At 49.3% G+C, this 21618-nt stretch overlaps 2 pseudogenes across 2 annotated transcripts; both read left to right on the forward strand.

Annotated features, from left to right (window-relative positions):
• Positions 1 to 4129: 4129 nt before the first annotated feature.
• LOC307053384 (transcription factor-like 5 protein) lies at positions 4130 to 8490 on the forward strand (annotated as a pseudogene). Its single transcript has 4 exons — positions 4130 to 4777; positions 5881 to 6067; positions 6352 to 6514; positions 8240 to 8490. The product of its transcript is annotated as a transcription factor-like 5 protein (transcript).
• A 7533-nt stretch (positions 8491 to 16023) lies between these two features.
• On the forward strand, positions 16024 to 20376 carry LOC307053385 (transcription factor-like 5 protein; annotated as a pseudogene). Its single transcript has 4 exons — positions 16024 to 16671; positions 17773 to 17958; positions 18251 to 18405; positions 20126 to 20376. The product of its transcript is annotated as a transcription factor-like 5 protein (transcript).
• The last annotated feature ends 1242 nt before the right edge of the window (positions 20377 to 21618 follow it).

Genomic DNA, 21618 nt, shown 5'->3' on the forward strand with positions numbered 1-21618 from the left:
TCGCACCCCTTGATTCCAGATCCAGCAATCCTGGAGCAAGAGCACCACTGGTCGCGGAGCCCAGACTGTGTCCTGGGAGACATCGCCCCCGCCCTGCGCCGCACGGGGTTGCCACCAGGCCGGCACAGTAACTGAGTCTTCAAAAGGCCGTCAAGCACACTTCGTAGACTGCCCAAAGCATGCAACGCTGACAACACCAGATGGGGCTGGGGATGTGGAATGACAGGAGCTCTCGTTCACGCCAGTGGGAATTCAGAATGGTGCAGCCTCTTTGGAAGATGGTTTGATTATTTCTTACAAAACTAAGCATCCGCTTATCATACGCTCCAGGAGCATAATCCCTGGTACCTACCCAAAGGAGCTAAAACCCATGTCCACACAAAAGCCTGCACACGGATGTTTACAGCAGCTGTATTCATAGTTGCTAAAACTTGGAAGCAACCAAGATGTCCTTCAGCAGGTGACGGATAAATAAACGGTGTCCCACACAGACAATGGCATATGATTCAGCACTAAGTGAAATCAGCTATCAAACCACGAAAAGACACAGAGGAACCTGAAATGCATTTAACTAAGTGAAAGAAGCCAATCAGAAAAGGCCTCATGATGCCACCTCTATGACACTCTGGAAAAAGCAGAACTATGGAGACAGTAAGAGGATCGGTAGCTGCCAGGGGGCAAAGGGGCAGAGGGATGGGTAGGCAGAGCACAGGGGATATTTAGGGCAGTGAAAGCACCCCGTATGCTATTCAACATGCATGTCCTATACGTATTCTGTTACACTCACACCTCGGTGTGCACTTGAGTGATGGTAGGTGCTACTGTACTTTAATTGCAGGGTCTGCATGTCCACCGCTATTGTATAGGAACATGACTGGTATTAGGATGTTGTTATGTTCTCCGACCTCGCTGAACTCACTGGCTTTTCTGTAGGTTCTGTAGGAGTTTCTCCCTAGGTCATCATGCTGCCTAGGGAGAAAGTTGACAGTTCCACTTCTGGTCTTCCCACCTGCATGCTCTTCTTTCTCTTGCCCTGTCACGCCGAGTAGACCCTCCAGCACAATGCTGAATAGAAGTGGCGACAGTGGGTATCTTTCCTTTTTCCTCATCGAGAGGGAAAACATTCCGTCTTTTGCCATTTAAGTATGATGTGAAGTGTGGTAATTTCATGTACTCCTTTATCAGGTTGAGGAACTTGCCCTCCATGCTTGGTTTGCCTAATTTTTATTGGGAATCGATGTTAGATTTGCCAGCCACTTTTTTTTTTTTGCATTTTTGAGGTAATCATATGGTTTTCCACTTTGCTCTATGAATATAGTAATTTACATTGGTTGATTTTCAAATGTAAACAAAACTTGCATCCCTGGAATAAACACCACTTGGTTACGATGAGTTATTCCTTTTAAGAAATCTTGTTGGATTCAATTTGCTAAGCTTTTGTTAAGAATGTGTGCCTAGGGGCTTCCCTGGTGGCGCAGTGGTTGAGAGTCCGCCTGCCGATGCAGGGGACACGGGTTCGTGCCCCGGTCTGGGAAGATCCCACATGCCGCGGAGCGGCTGGGCCCGTGAGCCATGGCCGCTGAGCCTGTGCTCCGCAACGGGAGAGGCCACGACAGTGAGAGGCCCGCGTACCGCAAAAAAAAAAAAAAAAAAAAAAAAGAATGTGTGCCTATTTGTTCATGTCCAATATTGCCTGTAGTTTTAATTTCTTGTAATGTCTCTATTCTCTATCTGGTTTTGCTCTCCAGCCCTGCTGGTTCCACCGAATCCATATATTTATACAGCGGTGTCATGTCCAACGCTTGCCCGCATTCCTTGAGGCTCACATGGATGCTGTGCTTGGGTCTCTGGCCGTTAGTCCGGAGCCACTAAACTGCCTTTGCCACCCACTGGGGGTCTCCCCCTGCACGATGGCCTGTCCACAGAGCAGCTCCTCCTGTTCTCGAAAGCCAGCCCTTCGCATCGGTCCATGATGCTGTTTACTTATTCATTTATTGATTTTTTTGCATGTTTAGTTCTTAGCTCAGGGGAGCCCAGGTGGGGCCTTTCTCCCGCCCTGACCTGCTCCGCTGGGCTCTGCCTGACCCTACAGCCAGGGTCCTCAGCTAAGGAGGGCTACCCCTGGAGGGCTACACCAGAACCACTTGGAGCCACGTTTAGAGTTTGAAAAAGACATGTTTTATATTTTCTTCACATTTTATTTATCAAAGAAGTCCCACTAAAGCCAGATCATTCTCACGTTTCATGTCTAAATAAAAGAGGGCTCAAAAACTGTTATCTGCAAGGAATCCGCCCAAATCAAGAAACACAGAAAACAATGTAGGTGCCAAAGGTCTTTATTTCCAATAAGCAAAAAACCAAGTCGCATATAATCTTGATTTTATTTTCTTTTTTAAACATTGTAAATGTCACCATACTGCGTGATTTTGCTGCTCAAAGTGGGGTCAACTGATCAGCTGCACACACGTCAGCTGGGGCCTCCTTAGAAAGGTGGCATTCCGGGTCCCACCTAGGCCTGCTGAATTAGAATCTGCTTTTAAACAAGATCCCCAGGGCGAGCCTGTGCACATTACGGTATGTGTTGATGTCACGCTGAGAATCTTCTCAAAGATTTTATCGATATCATCCTATATATATAGTAGTTGTATAATTTTCTTTTTAAATGTAGGTATTTCGATGATCTGAAACTAATTTTTATGTTAGGTGTGAGAAAAAGTGCTCTTTTTCCCCCCCAAACACCTGATACCTTTTCTTGAGTAAGTGGTCCATCATTATCCTGCTGGGGACATATTAAGTCGACAAAAAGAAAAGCAAATTTATATATATTTTGTCTTTTTCCTTTTTTTTTTTTGAAAGTTTTTTGGTTGTGCCACGTGGCATGTGAGATCTTCGTTCCCCTACCAGGGATTGAACCTGCACCCCCTGCAGTGGAAGCACGGAGTCTTAACCACTGGTCCTCCAGGGAAGTGCAGGATGATCTTACCTTGTTCAAAGAAAAGAGACTGCAGAAGAAATGAATAGCACTCCATAGATGTCTGAGCTCTGACAGAATGAGCGATTCAGAGCCTGATGGAAGAAAACTGTGCCTAAATCACAGGCCTTTCTTTAAAGCACGTGGTTCCCATACAGAAAACAGCCACTGGTTGAGATGGGGGTAAGGGTGAGAGGTGGGTACAGTCATCATTTTGAGCCTGCAAAACTAATTCTTCTAAAGACCACGTATTCTATGATACCATTTATAGGACGTACCCAGGGTCGGCAAACCCATAGGGACAAAAAGAAGGTTAGTGTTTAGGGAGTGCTAATGGGTATGGGATTCTTTGGGGTGATGAAAATGTTCGAAAACTGGTTGTGGTGATGGCATGTGAACACACTACCACTGAAGAGCGCACTTTAAAAGCATGAACCCACATGGCACGTGCATTCCAGCTCATCAGTGGCCAGTGTTTGTCCAGTGCATTGATTACACGAGCCCTGCCGGTTGTAGGAGGAACCGTGCACCACGTGTATTGATTTACCTGCCTGAGTTTTCACCTACGTACAGCCTGCCTTGTCACACCTGTATTTGGGGCCGCTGTCTCACCTGTCTACTGTTCGGGCTTACTGCAGGCCTCGTGTCCCGAGAAGGGGGGGACCGCAGGGCACCCCGTGGATACGTGGACTGGTGGTGAAGCGTTACCTAGAGAGGTGTCTCTTGCATGCGCCCTGATACCCGGCCAGGCCCCGGGCGGCCCCGCGGACACTCGACCCAGGTGTGTCTGACCCTCGGACACTGGACTCGGGCGTTTGGCCCCTTGGACATTGGGATCCGGGCGGCCCGGCCCTGCGGACACTCGACCCGGGTGGTCTGGGCCCTCAGGCACTGGACTTGGACGGCCTGGACCCGCGCGCCACGCCCCCGCCACCAGAACCCCGCGCCCCCAACATGGGCGCGCAGCTCGGGAAGGGGCGCCGCGGCGGGGGCGGGGCGGGGGGTGAGTGTGGCCCGCCCTCGGGGTGTGGCCTCCGGGCGGGGCGGGGAGGGGCCGGGGAGGGTCCGCCATTGCGGGCGGGCGGCGGTTTGTGCGTACGCGACCGCCCGGCCTGGCCCAGCCGGCCCGCCCGCGTGCCACACGCCTTTGGCGCAGGCATGTCGGGTCCCGGGCAGCAGGAGCCGCCGCAGGCGGGCGGGCCGGCGGGCCCCGAGGGCGCGGACGCGGCGCTCGGCGAGGCGGGGCTGAGTTTCAGGACCAGCCAGCTGAGCCTTGTGGAGATGACGGAGATCGAGTACATGCAGCTGCAGCACATCCTGTACTCGCACATGGAGGCGGCGGCGGCCGACGGCGAGCTCGAGACGCGCGTCAACTCTTGCTTCCTGGCGGCGGCGGCGCCGGGCGCAGCGGCGGGGGGCTTCGCTGCGGCCGTGGGCGCGGCGGCGGGGTCGCGCCGCCCGTGTACCCGGTGCTGTGCCGCCTGCGCTGGCCGATGGTGGCTTCCCGGGCGCCAACCAGTGCCTGGGCCACATCGACTTCCAGGAGCTGCGCATGATGCTGCTGAGCGAGGCGGGCGCGCCCCGCGCCGCCGAGAAGACGCCGGGCGCCGACGTGCCGGGCGCCGGCGCACCCCGGCCCAAGGCGCCCGACGGCGGCGTCAAGGAGAACGTGGAGGGCGCGACCGAGGTGCGGGCCAAGTGGGCGGTGCGCGTCCGCCTGGAGGACGGCTTCAGCAGCATAGCAGCCGAGCCCCCGCCAGCCCCGCGCGGTGCGGATCCCCCCGAGCCTGGCATGGCGCTCAACAAGTGGGTGCATCCCCCAGGGAGCGGGCCCGGCTGGATCAGGGTGTAGACCAGGGTCCTGTGCAGAGAAGCAGCAGGCTGTGTGCGGGTATAGACCAGGGTCCTTGCAGAGAAGCACCATCGTGGGTCTGGGTGTAGACCAGGGTCCTCAGCAGAGGCCAGCGGCCTGTATCCGGGTGGAACCAGGGGCCTCTGCAGGGAGGCACTAGCCTGGGTCCGGGTGTAGACCAGGGTCCTGTGCAGAGAAGCACCAGCCTCGGTCTGGATGTAGACCCGGGTTTTCTGCAGAGGCCAGCGGCCTCACTGCAGCTTGCATCTTAACAGGGAGCAGACCTCAGTGGGTGTGGAGGCTGAGCTGAAAGTTTGTGTGCTCTGTGCAGGCACAGCAAGCAGATATTAAGTACACAGCCTGCAGCATTACCTTTGCGTTGTGCGCTCTGCGTCTGCATGTGGAAGAGAGATGAGTTGAGATAAGTGCACACGTGTTCCTGAGGAACAAAGGTTTTGTCCCCAAATCACCCACCTAAATGTCAGGAGAGACCTCTGCTTCCCCCTCTGTTGACTCAGGTTGAGGCTGACCTGATCTTGCACAGATGCATCCCCTGGGAGGACAGACGTCATGTTGTGAGTCTTTGAGTGTAAAATGCAGCTTCATCCTTCAGCCAGACTGCCAGCCCATAAGTGATCTCGCAGCAACAACTATCGGAGAGGAGTAGCCTGTCTGCTAGGGTGTCTCCTCAGCTTTCTGTCTGTCCCCACCCTGTAGTTTTCCCCGTTTTGCCCATAGTCGTCAGATTTTGGAGGGTGGCCAAAAAAAACCAGAGATTGGTGTCAGAAGTGTAATGGGAAGGGAGGTGTAACTAAAAGATGACACACAGCCACACCTTCCAATGTGAGGAAGAAAGTTTGAACTTGTCCCCTACAACAGTAGCTGATAATTGCTTTGTAGAGATTTCCATGATGGGGGGCATTCATGGTAACAGATTCGAGTTCCTATCCAGAAAATCAAATGTTAGCCATTAGAGTGTGATAGTGATTGTGGTGTTTCAGGAAACTTACCTGCCACATACTCTTCATGTGTTTCTGGGTTTCTTTTGTCTTGGCAGTTTGGTAACTCTTATTCGCCATCCATCCGGATTAATGAGTGTTCCACTTCATCAGCAACAAAACAAATGTAGAACATGAGTGAAAAATAAAACAGCTGCTGCAACTACTGCTCTTCAATTTACATACCCTCTGTTAACTGCAAATAGTTGCTCTACTAGTGGAAATTCTAATCTTTCACAAACACAGGTAGGGAAAATGATTTGCGAAGCTTTGCTCTTTTGTGTTAAGTGGATAAATTGTATTTTAGTTAGGTCCCAAGGATGTTTTTGTCTTTCATTGAGCTCGATAACTTGTTAAAATCGAGAGTATTTATGTGGTTCGGGGATATTTAAAAATCCTTAGTGCACCTAAAGTTCTTCAAGTTCATGTGAATAACTTTGACGTTACTTCTATTAAAGTGCATTTTATTTGTGCGTAGAGAGGAGATTGTCACCTGTTGATAACGTTCCTGTTGCTTCATTGTTTTCCAGAGTTGTAGTAACTCACGTTCTGTACTTGAAGCTACCAAGCATCAGGATATTGGATTGCCGAGAGCATTTTCTTTCTGTTATCAGAAGTAAATTGAATCCACTAAACAGACTTTGGGTAGTAGAAACAAAGCTTTGCCTGAGCACGTTCGGATTAAATTAGGAGGTAAGCGATAAAACAGAAGCTGGCAGCTGCTCTCTCCTCCTGCCTGATGTCTCTGCCCCCCCTTTTTTTTTTTTGGCCACGGGTGGGGGAGGGGAGAGAGGTGGTTTATAAACAAATGAAAGGATCTCGGAAGCCTGCTTGCATCTTAGGAATCCTTCTGTCCCTCTGCCCAGTCACCTCACTTGGAACATCCTTGCGAATTTTGAACATCACGTTTATACTTGGCCTGGAAACGTTGAGTTTAGGGGCTGCTTTTTCTTAACAGTAACCTCCTTAAACAGAAACATGATAGACTTAGGTACATTTTCGTTACTGACAGCAAATTTAGGGTTTTTTTTTTTTTTCTCTTATTTCATACTTCATGAGTGAGGCAGGAGTCTGAAATCCGCTCAGAGCTTTAGGGGACCATCTGCAGATGGGCAAAGGATTGAGTTGGGAGCAAGAGGCCATAAGGTGATACAGAAAGTCTTAGAAAGAAAGAAACTTCTGAAGGCAAACTTTGCTTACCCCTGACGTTAACCCTCAATCCGTTTTTCCTGGAAAATATTCTTTTTCGAGTTACCCAACAATAACACAGCTCACACTCAGCTTTTCAAGAGCTGATAAAGACAGGGTAGGGATGGAGCTCTCCTTCTTTCTCCCACGCCAGTGATTAATTTTCCATTGTTCTTATGACATTGCTTGTGAAAGTATATGTTAGCATTTGTAAGGTATAAAGGTTAAAATTAAAATAGTCCCTGTACTGACTACTCAGCTGAAGAACCAAAATATTACCAATACTTGTGAATTCCTCTCTATGTCTTTTGAAAAGTTATCACCATTCTGAAATGTGTGTTAAGTGATTCTTTCATCGTAGAGGGTTTGGCTTTGTACGGTACCTCGGGAATGCACATCACCACAGGTACTTCTTAGACGCCTGCTGTACTGTGATAGAAATTTGACATATTTCTGTAGCACAGGTCAAAGCTATGACGTGATGACTCCTTTTGTGGGGGGAATCTCACTTGTCAGGTGAGGGCGTGTTTAATCCTAAACCACTTAGGTTCTGTCCTCTTCTGAGCATTGCAGTTAGAATATCAGTTGTCATCTGAGAATAATTGCATATCAAGAAAATCTTTTGGAGAAAATATTTCTAGGTTTGTTTTTTTTTTCCCCTTCTGAATATCAGAAAAATGAAACAACTTCTTGGTTTTTTTATTCCTAGATGACAGTTAAAATGGCTCTTGATTTAAAAGGGGGACTTTTGATTGTATTGCTGTATAAGCTGTATTGATTACATAATACCTGGGGTGTTTTTTTTTTGCGGTACGTGGGCCTCTCACTGTTGTGGCCTCTCCCGTTGTGGAACACAGGCTCCGGACGCGCAGGCTCAGTGGCCATGGCTCACGGGCCCAGCCGCTCCGCGGCACGTGGGATCTTCCCGGACCGCGGCATGAACCCGTGTCCCCTGCATCAGCAGGCGGACTCTCAGCCACTGCGCCACCAGGAAAGCCCTCTGGGGTGTTTTAATTTAGTTTATGTTCAGTTGTATAGTTTGAAACCTAGAGCCTTGTGCCGGATGTTTCTATGGAATTTTGGAGTGCTTCTTGTTTGGTTCTGTGTGCTCCTTACCCATTGATGTTTATATCTTGGATCGAAAATAACAAAAAATATATTCAGCATTCACGAGGGTAAGTTTAGAAGAATCAAAAAATTAAAATACCACTTTTTCCTTCTTTTGCAAAGAAGAAGCGCTATGTAAACAAGCAATAAATAAGAGGAGTCGGAGTAGGATACGTCAGTTGGACACAAACATAGAACGAAGAACCCTTGGAGAGCTCCAGAATGTGGGTGAAGGCTCCACAGCAGCACAGGGTGCTTTGCCGTCGGTGGAGTCGCCCCAGGCCGCCCTCGGGGAGCAGAGGCAGAGCGGGCCCCCACGGGGCAGGTCCCAGCAGAGGGAGAGGCACAACCGCATGGAAAGAGATAGAAGGTAATGCGTGCTGTCGGTGGTATACAGTTGTCCTAGACGCCAAGCTGATGAGAGTCAGTGCTGGTAACAGGCACCTTTTTGTAGAAAACAATGGTGTAGGCACTTCTGTGTTCAAGGGAGGGAAAGCTGGCAAGAGTCAATGGTCACCTTGCTTTGCTAGGTGGATGGGGGTAGCCAAGACCACCCCCAGGTTTGAAGATTCATTAGGAGGACTCATGGCTTTGATTTATTTTGGGCAAAGAACCCAGCAAAGTCAGCAGAGGCGCATGGGGAGAGGTCTAGGGGCCCCAGGTGCCAGCTCCCCAGAACACCTCTCAGTGGAGCCACTCAGGATGCCTGTCACCCCCCAGCACTGGTGACATGTTCCCGGACAGCAAAGCTCCTTAGAGACTCGGGGCCGTGGATCCTACTGGGGGCTGGTTGTGGGGGGTATTCCCTAGGTGGCACGCGGCCAAATCCCAGACGCCCAGAAGGAAAGCTGGTGTTTAGCATAAGCCAGTGACCAACGGTGGTGGGAACCCCCCCGAAATCTAAGTTCCCAGGTGCTGGCCGGGGCCGCCTTCCTGGGAGGGAGTCCGCCTGCACATGGGGTTACTCAGTTTTGCTTGGTTCTTTTAAGGATATTGAAGAAGGAGGAAGTTACAGCTTATGTAAGTTGTTTTATCTGTGGATTTTATTTGTGCTGTTCTGTGTAGAAGCAAAAGGTGGTTACATTTTCTGTTAGAGCTGGGTACGGGATGATTCCCTAACATAGAGTTAATTAACTTAGTCATTTATTGAGTACTTTGTACCAGTTTCTGTTTTAGGCTCAGGAAATAGAGCATTGAGCAAGACAAATATTCATCTCTGAACCTACAGTGTGGAGCGGTGGAAATTTATTTCTTTAAAGGGATATATTAAAGCTAGGCATCTAGATCCCTTTCCTAAGGGTGTGTCCGCACATACACGCCAAGTTATGGGCATCACTGAACTCACCGTGAATCATAATGGGCATGGTTTATATTTATTTAATAAACATTTGCTGAGCACCTACCGTCTGAAAAAAAGCCTCATATGTACTACGTGTTGACGGTAAAAGTTTAAATTCTTGCTCTGCCATTCCCTAGTTTAACAACTTCCTACACATTCTTTACCTCTCCACCTGAGTCTCTCGTCTATACAATAGGTATATTACCTACTGCGTAGATGGGACACAGGAAGTAAAGAAGCTGAAATGTAGTGTCTGGCCCAGTGCCTGCAGTTACAGAGCATCTAGTGAATTCCTGCTTTTGTTGTTACCTTAGAAAGTTGCTCTAAAGCTCTGAGCGTACAGGTGGGGAAATAGAAACAAGGGCCGTATTATCTGAACGTAATACGTAAAAGTTAAAGATGGTCTAAGACTCCAGTTGTGATGTAAATCATCCCTAAAAAGAGCAGGTTTGGGGATATTAACCGGCTGGTAGTCTGTGGTCCTTTATGAACCGGGACCCCTGGAGGATGAAAGCTGTGAATCCTAGCTTCTGTGACTTTCTTGGCACCTGGAGGGCAGGTGAGTGAAAGAATGTCCTGCCCAGAAGAAACACACACACAATTTTGCTTCCAGTTTCAGAGGGTTTGGGTCCATCCTTGGTCTAGAGACTTGGACCTGGTCCTTGCTCCTGGCCCAGGAGAAGTAAACAGGAAACTTTCCAGGGAGCGCAACTGGGCTTAGTGGGCCACTGAAGGGGGGCTGGCCGCTGTAGATGAGGCCTTAGTGAAGAGCGTCCGGGTTTGGCTGCTGGTCCCGGCTGTCATGTAGTCGCTGCCGTTGATGGCAGCACGGGCCTGGTTAGAGAACCGAGCTGAGGCTGGCACTGTAAACGTGGAACCTTTTGCAAAAGAGCCTTCCGTATCTAGATGCTGGGGCAGCGGCCGGCCGAGCGCCCCAGGTCGCCTGGAGTGAGGCCCCTGGGGCTGACTGCTAAGAGTTTGTCTTCTCCGTTTCCCTTTTCTGTGCCTATGGGCATTTCCATCTTGTGTATTTCGTAATTTGGTCAAGTTCCTTATTTTCCTTGTATATTTAGTTGCCTTTGAAAGCGATCCCTGTGTGCAGTTTGTGCTGATTGGATCATTTCTGGTTATTTATAGTGTGGTTACTCTTTAACATTATTTTTTAGCGATAGACTTGGTTTATTGTAAAAAAATAAAGCTTTTCTATTTAAAACAATGATTTAATGGTTGGCTGTGTGTACGTAATAGTGGTAAACTATTATTTCTATGATTCATTCAAATATGATGAAGGTGTTTACAGCAATAAAAAAACGTAACTGTCACTATCTCTACTCACAGATTAAATAGGTTAAAAACTTCCGGACATTAATTTTTATGTGTCTTAGGCTTCCTGAATCTTTGTGAAATTTAGTTACATTGAAGTTGTAGATTGTTTCTGGGTCGGATTACAAGACCCATCAGGAAACAGGCTGAAGTGACGTCAGTAGCAACTTGGGGGGGAATTAGAATGTAGGTAGCTTAAACCCTTGTGTCCTTCCTGTTTCCTTAGTGACTTTCCCCCTCTTCCTTGCATGAACATTTTGAAAGATGTGATACCCAAAAGTCTTCCGTGATTTTCCTAAATTATTTCAGTACACATGTCATGCCACAGGTCTGTTCCGACTCTAACCAGGCTTGTGTCCCAGACACTGGGGGCACCTTGAATAAGACAGAGACCCCGTGGGCTGGAGGGAAGCGGCTAAGAGGTCGAGGGTGAATGGGCCACCTCCATCCCGGTGTGGGGTCTGGTTGACATGCTGCAAAGATGGCTCTCCCTGCTGTGCAGCAGGGAGACTGGACTCCAGGAGGAGAGGTTTGGGGTGGGCAGGAGTGGAGACACAGACCCTGGTCAGAGGCCGCAGCCGCTCTGCTGTGACTGGCCAGGGCTCGCGGTGCTGGATGTAGGGCTGCTGGGCAGAGGAAGTGGGGATCACAGTGGGGCGTCTGGCTGGAGCAGGTGGGCGGGTGGCGCCGTTTCCTGAGATGGGAAGACGTGTGGACGAGCAGGATGGGGTGGGGCGGAAGCCCCGTTCTGTGTCCCACGGGCTAGGTTTTCAGTGCCCGGGAGGCGTCAGGTGGAGAAGTTGAGAATGAGTAAACGAGTCTGCAAGCAGGTGGTTCTCTTTGTTTTATTTTTCTAATGAGCACAGAGTTCACTGAACACCTGCCCTCCCCTCACCTAGTGTGAGCCGTCAACATTTCCCATGTTTAACACACACGTGCACGCGCACAGCACAATTTCAAAGACAATGACAGATGTCATGACCCGTCACCTCTAAATATTTACGCCTGCGTCGCCCACGTAACGCCAGTGCCGTTTTCACACCTCACAAGGTCGATAGTCATTGTTTTATACCATCTACTACCCAGTCCGTATTCCCATGTCCCCCGGATGTTCTAAAGGTGACTTTTATGGCTGCGTGTTTTTCCAAACCAGCACCCAGCCATGCTCCTGTGTTGCATTCAGTGACGTTTTTCTGTCTCTAAGCTATAGCAGTCCTTCCTACCGCACAGTTTCTATTACGGCACTGAGATTTGGAAGAGATCGGGCCAGACAGGTGCCTGTAGAACCCTGGATTTAGATGATTCGTTGTATTTATTTATGGTAATTAAAAATTTTTATATAATTTTAAACTTGCAGGAAAATTGCAAGATGAGTGCTAAGAGCTCCTTGTGTGCCCACCCAGCTTTACCCAGAACCCCCAGTTGTTCACATTTTGCCCCATTTGTTCTGTCTCTCGCAGTCTCAACCATTTGATGGTAAACTGTGGGCACCATGCCCCTTGATACCCAAACACTTCGGTCTGTGATTTTAAAGAATATTACATTATCTTACGTAACCAGAATACAATGGCCCAAATCAGGACACTTAACATTGCTGTAATACTCTTATCTAATTCAAATTTTGCCTCATGTCCCAATAACACCCTCTACACCATTTTCCCCCGTCCAGCCCCACTGCAGGATCACTGGTGACACAGTTGTTGTGAGGTGACATTTTGGGGTCATGACCTTGAACCCTAGCCAGGCTCTGGGGCTGTGGGGCAGTCTCTCACTCTGTGCTCCCCTCTCCTGTGTCGTGTCACCATCACAGTCATTGGGCAGGACGGTGGCGCTGCCCCCCTGCTTTGTCTTCCCTCCTCCACCTGAAGACGGGCTGGGGGCCGCCCCGCACCCACTTGTCCTTGCGCACCAGCCCCAGTTATCAGGTGCAGCTGTAGTATTACTTCTCCCTTTCCTGTGCAGTAGGAATTCTGTCCTTTTTATTTTAAATTTATTTTATTGAAGTATAGTTGATTCACAATGTTGTGTTAATTTCTGCTGTAGAGCCAAGTGACTCAGGTGTATATATATGTATATACACATATATATACACACACGTATATATATATATATACACATACATTCTTTTTCATATTCTTTTCCATTATGGTTTATCACAGGTTACTGAATATAGTTCCCTGTGCTATACAGGGAACTGTAACCCTATATAGGGTTAGGACCTTGTTTATCCATCCTATATGTAATAGTTTGCATCTGCTAACCCCAAGCTCCCACTCCATCAATCCCCCACCCCCACCCCCTTGACAACCACCAGTCTGTTCTCTATGTCTGTGAGTCTGTTTCTGTTTTGCAGATAAGACTGTTCTTTTGTAAGAACAGCATTTCGTCTATTTCTCCCATTTATTTATCACATTCTGATCAGTGAAGATGGTAGTTTTTAAAAGCTTGTTGAGACTTCCATTGTGACCTCTTATGTGGTCAATTTTTTTAAATCCTGTGTTTATTTGGAAAGGATGTGTGTTTGGCGAATTCCGTATGTTTATTAGGTTGAGGTTACGAATTGTGGTTCAGGCCTTTCCTGTCCTCTCTTGTCTGTCAGACCTGTGGTTCTGAGAGCCCCCGTGGCATCTCCCGCCGTGACTGGCCTTGTCCCATGTCTGTGGGGCTCTCAGCGTGGCTGAGTGTCGGGGGCACATCCTCCCACCTGGGCCCCGAGGTTTGTCACCCCGCTTGGTTTCATTAACCCTTTTCCTTTAAGTCTCTCGTCTCTCTGTACAGATGACACCAGTTTTCTTCCTCTTCCTGACTTCCTGGTATAATTTCTTGACATGTAATTGGAACAGTCTTTCTTTTTTCCTACTAAAAATAGTTTTTATCATTGACCTTCTCCTATTTACAAATTTAATGTGAATATCCAACTTTGACCAGAGGTCATCTCAGGGTGTCTGATGAGTTGTGAAAATCCCTTCAAACTCAGCTATTTCGCTTACGTTTCGTTGAAATAGACGCTACTTGAGAGAGCAGAGTAACAATTACTAGCTTCCCTTTGAGGCAGTCAAGGGCGGGAGGTGTCCACTTGTCTCCCTCTTTCACTGTCACCCCAAGTTCCCATGAACTGAGTCCCAGGGACCTCGTGAGAGTCTAGATTGAGCTACACCTTAACCCCACTGCTGGCAGGGTCCTCAGCTAAGGAGGGCTACCCCTGGAGGGCCACACCAGAACCACTTGGAGCCACGTTTAGAGTTTGAAAAAAACATGTTTTATATTTTCTTCACATTTTATTTATGAAATAAGTCCCACTAAAGCCAGATAATTCTCACGTTTCATGTCTAAATAAAAGAGGGCTCAAAAACTGTTATCTGCAAGGAATCCGCCCAAATCAAGAAACACAGAAAACAATGTAGGTGCCAAAGGTCTTTATTTCCAATAAGCGAAAAACCAAGTCGCATATAATCTTGATTTTATTTTATTTTTTAAACATTGTAAATTTCACCATACTGCGTGATTTTGCTGCTCAAAGTGGGGTCAACTGATCAGCTGCACACACGTCAGCTGGGGCCTCCTTAGAAAGGTGGCATTCCGGGTCCCACCTAGGCCTGCTGAATTAGAATCTGCTTTTAAACAAGATCCCCAGGGCGAGCCTGTGCACATTACGGTCTGTGTTGATGTCAGGCTGAGAATCTTCTCAAAGATTTTATCGATATCATCCTATATATTTAGTAGTTGTATAATTTTCTTTTTAAATGTAGGTATTTCGATGATCTGAAACTAATTTTTATGTTAGGTGTGAGAAAAAGTGCTCTTTTTTTTCCCCCCACACCTGATACCTTTTCTTGAGTAAGTGGTCCATCATTGTCCTACTGGGGACATATTAAGTCGACAAAAAGAAAAGCAAATTTATATATATATTGACTTTTTCCTTTTTTTTTTTTGAAAGTTTTTTGGTTGTGCCACGTGGCATGTGAGATCTTCGTTCCCCTACCAGGGATTGAACCTGCACCCCCTGCAGTGGAAGCACAGAGTCTTAACCACTGGTCCTCCAGGGAAGTGCAGGATGATCTTACCTTGTTCAAAGAAAAGAGACTGCAGAAGAAATGAATAGCACTCCATAGATGTCTGAGCTCTGACAGAATGAGCGATTCAGAGCCTGATGGAAGAAAACTGTGCCTAAATCACAGGCCTTTCTTTAAAGCACGTGGTTCCCATACAGAAAACAGCCACTGGTTGAGATGGGGGTAAGGGTGAGAGGTGGGTACAGTCATCATTTTGAGCCTGCAAAACTAATTCTTCTAAAGACCACGTATTCTATGATACCATTTATAGGACGTACCCAGGGTCGGCAAACCCATAGGGACAAAAAGAAGGTTAGTGTTTAGGGAGTGCTAATGGGTATGGGATTCTTTGGGGTGATGAAAATGTTCGAAAACTGGTTGTGGTGATGGCATGTGAACCCACTACCACTGAAGAGCGCACTTTAAAAGGATGAACCCACATGGCACGTGCATTCCAGCTCATCAGTGGCCAGTGTTTGTCCAGTGCATTGATTACACGAGCCCTGCCGGTTGTAGGAGGAACCGTGCACCACGTGTATTGATTTACCTGCCTGAGTTTTCACCTACGTACAGCCTGCCTTGTCACACCTGTATTTGGGGCCGCTGTCTCACCTGTCTACTGTTCGGGCTTACTGCAGGCCTCGTGTCCCGAGAAGGGGGGGACCGCAGGGCACCCCGTGGATATGTGGACTGGTGGTGAAGCGTTACCTAGAGAGGTGTCTCTTGCATGCGCCCTGATACCCGGCCAGGCCCCGGGCGGCCCCGCGGACACTCGACACAGGTGTGTCTGACCCTCGGACACTGGACTCGGGCGTTTGGCCCCTTGGACATTGGGATCCGGGCGGCCCGGCCCTGCGGACACTCGACCCGGGTGGTCTGGGCCCTCAGGCACTGGACTTGGACGACCTGGCCCCGCGCGCCGCGCCCCCGCCACCAGAACCCCGCGTCCCCAACATGGGCGCGCAGCTCGGGACGGGGCGCCGCGGCGGGGGCGGGGCGGGCGGTGGGTGTGGCCCGCCTTCGGGGTGGGGCCTCCGGGAGGGGCGGGGCGGGGCGGGGCGTGGTGGGGCCGGGGAGGGTCCGCCATTGCGGGCGGGCGGCGCAGCCCCGCCGCGGCCGTCGTTTTGTGCGTACCCGACCACCCGGCCTGGCCCAGCCGGCCCGCCCGCGCGCCACACGCCTTTGGCGCAGGCATGTCGGGCCCCGGGCAGCAGGAGCCGCCGCAGGCGGGCGGGCCGGCGGGCCCCGAGGGCGCGGACGAGGCGCCCTGCGAGGCGGGGCTGAGTTTCATGACCAGCGAGCTGAGCCTTGTGGAGATGACGGAGATCGAGTACATGCAGCTGCAGCACATCGTCTACTCGCACATGGAGGCGGCGGCGTCCGACGGCGAGCTCGAGACGCGCGTCAACTCTTGCTTCCTGGCGGCGGCGGCGCCGGGCGCAGCGGCGGGGGGCTTCGCTGCGGTCGTGGGCGCGGCGGCGGGGTCGCGCCGCCCGTGTACCCGGTGCTGTGCCGCCTGCGCTGGCCGATGGTGGCTTCGCGGGCGCCAACCAGTGCCTGGGCCACATCGACTTCCAGGAGCTGCGCATGATGCTGCTGAGCTAGGCGGGCGCGCCCCGCGCCACCGAGAGGACGCCGGGCGCCGACGGGCCGGGCGCCGGCGCACCCCGGCCCAAGTCGCCCGACGGCGCCGACAAGGAGAACGTGGAGGGCGCGACCGAGGTGCGGGCCAAGTGGGCGGTGCGCGTCCGCCTGGAGGACGGCTTCAACAGCATAGCAGCCGAGCCCCCGCCAGCCCCGCGCGGTGCGGATCCCCCCGAGCCTGGCATGGCGCTCAACAAGTGGGTGCATCCCCCAGGGAGCGGGCCCGGCTGGATCAGGGTGTAGACCAGGGTCCTGTGCAGAGAAGCAGCAGGCTGTGTGCGGGTATAGACCAGGGTCCTTGCAGAGAAGCACCATCGTGGGTCTGGGTGTAGACCAGGGTCCTCAGCAGAGGCCAGCGGCCTGTATCCGGGTGGAACCAGGGGCCTCTGCAGGGAGGCACTAGCCTGGGTCCGGGTGTAGACCAGGGTCCTGTGCAGAGAAGCACCAGCCTCGGTCTGGATGTAGACCCGGGTTTTCTGCAGAGGCCAGCGGCCTCACTGCAGCTTGCATCTTAACAGGGAGCAGACCTCAGTGGGTGTGGAGGCTGAGCTGAAAGTTTGTGTGCTCTGTGCAGGCACAGCAAGCAGATATTAAGTACACAGCCTGCAGCATTACCTTTGCGGTGTGCGCTCTGCGTCTGCATGTGGAAGAGAGATGAGTTGAGATAAGTGCACACGTGTTCCTGAGGAACAAAGGTTTTGTCCCCAAATCACCCACCTAAATGTCAGGAGAGACCTCTGCTTCCCCCTCTGTTGACTCAGGTTGAGGCTGACCTGATCTTGCACAGATGCATCCCCTGGGAGGACAGACGTCATGTTGTGAGGCTTTGAGTGTAAAATGCAGCTTCATCCTTCAGCCAGACTGCCAGCCCATAAGTGATCTCGCAGCAACAACTATCGGAGAGGAGTAGCCTATCTGCTAGGGTGTCTCCTCAGCTTTCTGTCTGTCCCCACCCTGTAGTTTTCCCCATTTTGCCCATAGTCGTCAGATTTTGGAGGATGGCCAAAAAAACAGAGATTGGTGTCAGAAGTGTAATGGGAAGGGAGGTGTAACTAAAAGATGACACACAGCCACACCTTTCAATGTGAGGAAGAAAGTTTGAACTTGTCCCCTACGACACTAGCTGATAATTGTTTTGTAGAGACTTCCATGATGGGGGGCATTCATGGTAACAGATTTGAGTTCCTATCCAGAAAATCAAATGTTAGCCATTAGAGTGTGATAGCGATTGTGGTGTTTCAGGAAACTTACCTGCCACATACTCTTCATGTGTTTCTGGGTTTCTTTTGTCTTGGCAGTTTGGTAACTCTTATTCGCCATCCATCCGAATTAATGAGTGTTCCACTTCATCAGCAACAAAACAAATGTAGAACATGAGTGAAAAATAAAACAGCTGCTGCAACTACTGCTCTTCAATTTACATACCCTCTGTTAACTGCAAATAGTTGCTCTACTAGTGGAAATTCTAATCTTTCACAAACACAGTAGGGAAAATGATTTGCGAAGCTTTGCTCTTTTGTGTTAAATGGATAAATTGTATTTTAGTTAGGTCCCAAGGCTGTTTTTGTCTTTCATTGAGCTCGATAACTTGTTAAAATCGAGAGTATTTATGTGGTTCGGGGATATTTAAAAATCCTTAGTGCACCTAAAGTTCTTCAAGTTCATGTGAATAACTTTGACGTTACTTCTATTAAAGTGCATTTTATTTGTGCGTAGAGAGGAGATTGTCACCTGTTGATAACGTTCCTGTTGCTTCATTGTTTTCCAGAGTTGTAGTAACTCACGTTCTGTACTTGAAGCTGCCAAGCATCAGGATATTGGATTGCCGAGAGCATTTTCTTTCTGTTATCAGAAGTAAATTGAATCCACTAAACAGACTTTGGGTAGTAGAAACAAAGCTTTGCCTGAGCAGGTTCGGATTAAAGTAGGAGGTAAGCGATAAAACAGAAGCTGGCAGGTGCTTTCTCCTCCTGCCTGATGTCTCTGCCCCCCTTTTTTTTTTGGCCACGGGTGGGGGAGGCGAGAGAGGTGGTTTATAAACAAATGAAAGGATCTCGGAAGCCTGCTTGCATCTTAGGAATCCTTCTGTCCCTCTGCCCAGTCACCTCACTTGGAACATCCTTGCAAATTTTGAACATCACGTTTATACTTGGCCTGGAAACGTTGAGTTTAGGGGCTGCTTTTTCCTAACAGTAACCTCCTTAAACAGAAACATGATAGACTTAGGTACATTTTCGTTAACTGACAGCAAATTTAGGGTTTTGTTTTTTTTCACTCTTATTTCATACTTCATGAGTGAGGCAGGAGTCTGAAATCCGCTCAGAGCTTTAGGGGACCATCTGCAGATGGGCAAAGGATTGAGTTGGGAGCAAGAGGCCATAAGGTGATACAGACAGTCTTAGAAAGAAAGAAATTTCTGAAGGCAAACTTTGCTTACCCCTGACGTTAACCCTCAATCCGTTTTTCCTGGAAAACATTCTTTTTCGAGTTATCCAACAATAACACAGCTTACACTCAGCTTTTCAAGAGCTGACAAAGGGTAGGGATAGAGCTCTCCTTCTTTCTCCCACGCCAGTGATTAATTTTCCATTGTTCTTATGACATTGTTCGTGAAAGTATATGTTAGCATTTGTAAGGTATAAAGGTTAAAATTAAAATAGTCCCTGTACTGACTACTCAGCTGAAGAACCAAAATATTACCAATACTTGTGAATTCCTCTCTATGTCTTTTGCAAAGTTATCACCATTCTGAAATGTGTGTTAAGTGATTCTTTCATCGTAGAGGGTTTGGCTTTGTACGGTACCTCGGGAATGCACATCACCACAGGTACTTCTTAGACGCCTGCTGTACTGTGATAGAAATTTGACATATTTCTGTAGCACAGGTCAAAGCTATGACGTGATGACTCCTTTTGTGGGGGGAATCTCACTTGTAAGGTGAGGGCGTGTTTAATCCTAAACCACTTAGGTTCTGTCCTCTTCTGAGCATTGCAGTTAGAATATCAGTTGTCATCTGAGAATAATTGCATATCAAGAAAATCTTTTGGAGAAAATATTTCTAGGTTTGTTTTTTTTTTCCCCTTCTGAATATCAGAAAAATGAAACAACTTCTTGGTTTTTTTATTCCTAGATGACAGTTAAAATGGCTCTTGATTTAAAAGGGGGACTTTTGATTGTATTGCTGTATAAGCTGTATTGATTACATAATGCCTGGGGTGCTTTTTATTTGCGGTACGTGGGCCTCTCACTGTTGTGGCCTCTCCCGTTGCGGAACACAGGCTCCGGACGCGCAGGCTCAGTGGCCATGGCTCACGGGCCCAGCCGCTCCGCGGCATGTGGGATCTTCCCGGACCGCGGCATGAACCCGTGTCCCCTGCATCAGCAGGCGGACTCTCAGCCACTGCGCCACCAGGAAAGCCCTCTGGGGTGTTTTAATTTAGTTTATGTTCAGTTGTATAGTTTGAAACCTAGAGCCTTGTGCCGGATGTTTCTATGGAATTTTGGAGTGCTTCTTGTTTGGTTCTGTGTGCTCCTTACCCATTGATGTTTATATCTTGGATCAAAAATACCGAAAAATATATTCAGCATTCACGAGGGTAAGTTTAGAAGAATCAAAAAATTAAAATACCGCTTTTTCCTTCTTTTGCAAAGAAGAAGCGCTATGTAAACAAGCAATAAATAAGAGGAGTCGGAGTAGGATACGTCAGTTGGACACAAACATAGAAGGAAGAACCCTTGGAGAGCTCCGGAATGTGGGTGAAGGCTCCACAGCAGCGCAGGGTGCTTGGCCGTCGGTGGAGTCGCCCCAGGCCGCCCTCGGGGAGCAGAGGCAGAGCGGGCCCCCACGGGGCAGGTCCAAGCGGAGGGAGAGGCACAACCGCATGGAAAGAGATAGAAGGTAATGCGTGCTGTCGGTGGTATACAGTTGTCCTAGACGCCAAGCTGGTGAGAGTGAGTGCTGGTAACAGGCACCTTTTTGTAGAAAACAATGGTGTAGGCACTTCTGTGTTCAAGGGAGGGAAAGCTGGCAAGAGTCAATGGTCACCTTGCTTTGCTAGGTGGATGGGGGTAGCCAAGACCACCCCCAGGTTTGATGATTCATTAGGAGGACTCATGGCTTTGATTTATTTTGGGCAAAGAACCCAGCAAAGTCAGCAGAGGCACATGCGGAGAAGTCTAGGGGCCCCAGGCGCCAGCTCCCCAGAACACCTCTCAGTGGAGCCACTCAGGATGCCTGTCACCCCCCAGCACTGGTGACATGTTCCCGGACAGCAAAGCTCCTTAGAGACTCGGGGCCGTGGATCCTACTGGGGGCTGGTTGTGGGGGGTATTCCCTAGGTGGCACGCGGCCAAATCCCAGACGCCCAGAAGGAAAGCTGGTGTTTAGCATAAGCCAGTGACCAATGGTGGTGGGAACCCCCCCGAAATCTAAGTTCCCAGGTGCTGGCCGGGGCCGCCTTCCTGGGAGGGAGTCCGCCTGCACACTGGGTTACTCAGTTTTGCTTGGTTCTTTTAAGGATATTGAAGAAGGAGGAAGTTACAGCTTATGTAAGTTGTTTTATCTGTGGATTTTATTTGTGCTGTTCTGTGTAGAAGCAAAAGGTGGTTACTTTTTCTGTTATAGCTGGGTACGGGATGATTCCCTAACATAGAGTTAATTAACTTAGTCATTTATTGAGTACTTTGTACCAGTTTCTGTTTTAGGCTCAGGAAATAGAGCATTGAGCAAGACAAATATTCAACTCTGAACCTACAGTGTGGAACGGTGGAAATTTATTTCTTTAAAGGGATATATTAAAGCTAGGCATCTAGATCCCTTTCCTAAGGGTGTGTCCGCACATACACGCCAAGTGATGGGCATCACTGAACTCACCGTGACTCATAATGGGCATGGTTTATATTTATTTAATAAACATTTGCTGAGCACCTACCGTCTGAAAAAAAGCCTCATATGTACTACGTGTTGACGGTAAAAGTTTAAATTCTTGCTCTGCCATTCCCTAGTTTAACAACTTCCTACACATTCTTTACCTCTCCACCTGAGTCTCTCGTCTATACAATAGGTGTATTACCTACTGCGTAGATGGGACACAGGAAGTAAAGAAGCTGAAGTGTAGTGTCTGGCCCAGTGCCTGCAGTTACAG

The sequence above is a fragment of the Hyperoodon ampullatus genome (assembly GCF_949752795.1).
Source record: "Hyperoodon ampullatus genome assembly, chromosome: 5".
Taxonomy (NCBI): domain Eukaryota; kingdom Metazoa; phylum Chordata; class Mammalia; order Artiodactyla; family Ziphiidae; genus Hyperoodon; species Hyperoodon ampullatus.